Consider the following 2583-nt stretch of genomic DNA (forward strand, 5'->3'; position numbering starts at 1 on the left):
TTTCACGTGGCCGCTTAACGAGTTACCGTAAACTTAGTGACTTAAAACAACACAAATGCATTCAAGTGAGTTTTGGAGATCAGAAATCTGATGTCGAGGCCTTGGCAGGTCTGCGTTCCTTCCGGGGGCTTCAGAGAGAATCCACTTGCTGGACTTTTTCGGAGGCTGCTTGTGTTCTGTGGCTCGTGGGCCCCTTTCTGATGTCACTCTGACATCTGCTTCCATTGTCACACCTCCTGCTACTGACTCTGATCCTCCTGTCTTCCCCTTAGAAGGACCCTTGTGATGACACAGGGCCCACCTGGATAGTCGTGGATCATCTTCCCATCCCAAGATCCTTAACGTATCGCATCTACAAAGTCCCTTTGGCCACGTGAGGTCACCTATTGACAGGTTCAGGGGGTTGAGATGTGGACATCTTTGTGGGGCACGGTTCTGTCTGCTACAGGGTCTGAGTACGTGTCCAGCGGTGGAGAGAGGTCTAGGGTACCAAGCTACGGAGATTGGCCATGGGCTTCCCCCGAAAATCAATCCGTACCCTGGCACCCTCTCCCCACCTCTGCTGCTATTACCCTGATCCAAGTCTCCATCACCTCCTGCACTATGCATTACCCTGGTATCGTCTCCCTTCCCTCTCACCTCCCCCCGAGTTCGGTCTCCACCAACAAGCAGAGGCATCCTGTTAAAAACTAAGTCAAAGCAGGACGCTGCTCTGCTCTAAATGAGATCACCTGGTTTAGGAAAAAAAAAAATTACAAACTGTTCAGTTAGATATGAATTTCGAATCAACAACAAATAATTTTTTAATGTTTAAGGATGTCTCAAATGTTGCCTGAGACACACTCATGCTGGAAAAAAAAAAAAAAGTTCGTTGTTATCGATCTGAAATTCGAATTGGATTGGGTGTCTTTGTATTTTCATCTGGTGACAGTAGCTCAGGACCCGCCCATGGATCCCCAAAATGTGCTATGGCCTGGACGGCTCTCCTGGAGTATGCCAGCACACTCCACCTCAGGGCCTTTGCACTTGCTGTTCGTGCTGCTCGAGATGTTTTTTTCTCTCCTTTCTTCGGGTTTTGGGCTCAAAGGTCACCTGACCCGAGGGGCCTCTCCTGGCTGACCTATACTCCTGCCCCACTCAGCCCCCTTTGTCCCTTTAAGGTTCGGCACTGATCACGTTGGACCTATTCCACATTTCTTCATTCTTTTGTTTCTCGTTTGTCTTCCTCCATGAGAACATCAGCTCCCTCGGGGCAGGGAGCTGTGTCGGTTTGGGTCACCGCTACATCCCGGCGCCACGTCTTGCACATAGCAGGCGCGTAATAAATGTTTGTCACGTGAATAAAGGAATAAATGACTCTATCATTGAACCCCTGGATCTACCTGTGCCTGAAGCCCCGTTGTGTGAAATGGGATAGGAGGATTAAAAATTAGTTTCTTCCAGCCTCTCCTGCGTCTCAGGGACCTGGTCATGGCTGCTGGAATTCCTGTTGATCACACTTTCATTATTGCTTCCTGGGTCCTTTAGGGCCCAGTGACATGCAGCTGGCAGCGACCGGCTAAGGCAAGCCCTCCCGAAATACAGGATGAGCATGGGATTGAGGCAGCTGTGAGCCAGTGCAAGTCCTACAACAAAGGGTTCAGCCCGCAGGGCCCAGGTCCAAAGCGTGGAGGAGGGGCCAGCCATGGTGATCACCAGTCCCAGCATATGGTAGGGGGCCCAGCAGACCAGAACACACATCGCAGCTGCCATGCCCAGGGGCCAGCGGTGTCGGCCTTCACGGTGCAGGACAGCACCGTGGCAGCTGGCCATGACCACCAGCGGCCCCAGGAAGCCAAAAATAAACTGGATGGCAGTCACTGTGTTCTCAGCTACCGTCCAGCTGCCGTAGTCCAACACACACTCCAGCTTGGATGGGTAGGTCTGCTGGAGCACCTGATGGTAGATGTCCAAGGGCATGGCCAGCAGCAAGGCCAAGGTCCAGGCTCCCAAACAAGCTAACGGCCTCCAACGTAGCTGCCGATTCTCAGTCCACCAGGCGCGCTTGAGGACCAGCAAGAGGATGTCCAAGCTGACAGCAGTCAGGAGTAGGACCTTGGCGTACGTGGACAGAAAGATGACAAAGGGCAGGGCCCGACAGCCCATCACCCCATATGGCCAGTGGCCCTGCTGGATGATAGGCAGCACCAGGGCAGGGAGATCCAGACAGCAGAATAAGTCTGCCAGAGGCAGGTAGTAGAACCAGGTAATGTAGAGTTTCCGTTTCCGGAAGTGAGAATACTTGGTCATCCAGGTAAGCATAAGATTGCCCGACACCCCAACCAGGAAGACCACAACTAACAGCAGGAGTAAGGCCAAGCGGAGAGATTCGGTGGGGATGCAGTCGCCAGCTGCGCAATTCACAGGGACATCCGGGGTCTCGCCATACTGCTCGTACTCGTGGTTGCCAGTAGTATCCGCCATCTCGTCCCCAGACACCTGGACAGGAGACAAAGGCCACGAAACCACAGGTGAAGACTCTGAGGCCCTCAGAATCCTCGGGGGAGGAAACCCCAGCCCATCAGCATCTCAGACAGGGAGATG

At 53.1% G+C, this 2583-nt stretch overlaps 2 protein-coding genes across 2 annotated transcripts in view; both read right to left on the reverse strand.

Moving 5' to 3' along the window:
* Positions 1–2583, reverse strand: part of LOC105304213 (DExH-box helicase 34) — a 79603-nt gene that overhangs the window by 44770 nt on the left and 32250 nt on the right.
* LOC105304196 (C5a anaphylatoxin chemotactic receptor 2-like) overlaps positions 768–2583 on the reverse strand; it is a 32606-nt gene continuing 30790 nt past the window's right edge. The window contains exon 3 of the mRNA XM_011378172.2: positions 768–1382. The gene's annotated coding sequence lies outside the window, so the exon portion shown is untranslated. The remainder of the gene's footprint in view (positions 1383–2583) is intronic.

The sequence above is a fragment of the Pteropus vampyrus genome, unplaced genomic scaffold (assembly GCF_000151845.1).
Source record: "Pteropus vampyrus isolate Shadow unplaced genomic scaffold, Pvam_2.0 Scaffold333, whole genome shotgun sequence".
NCBI classification, from domain to species: Eukaryota; Metazoa; Chordata; class Mammalia; order Chiroptera; family Pteropodidae; genus Pteropus; species Pteropus vampyrus.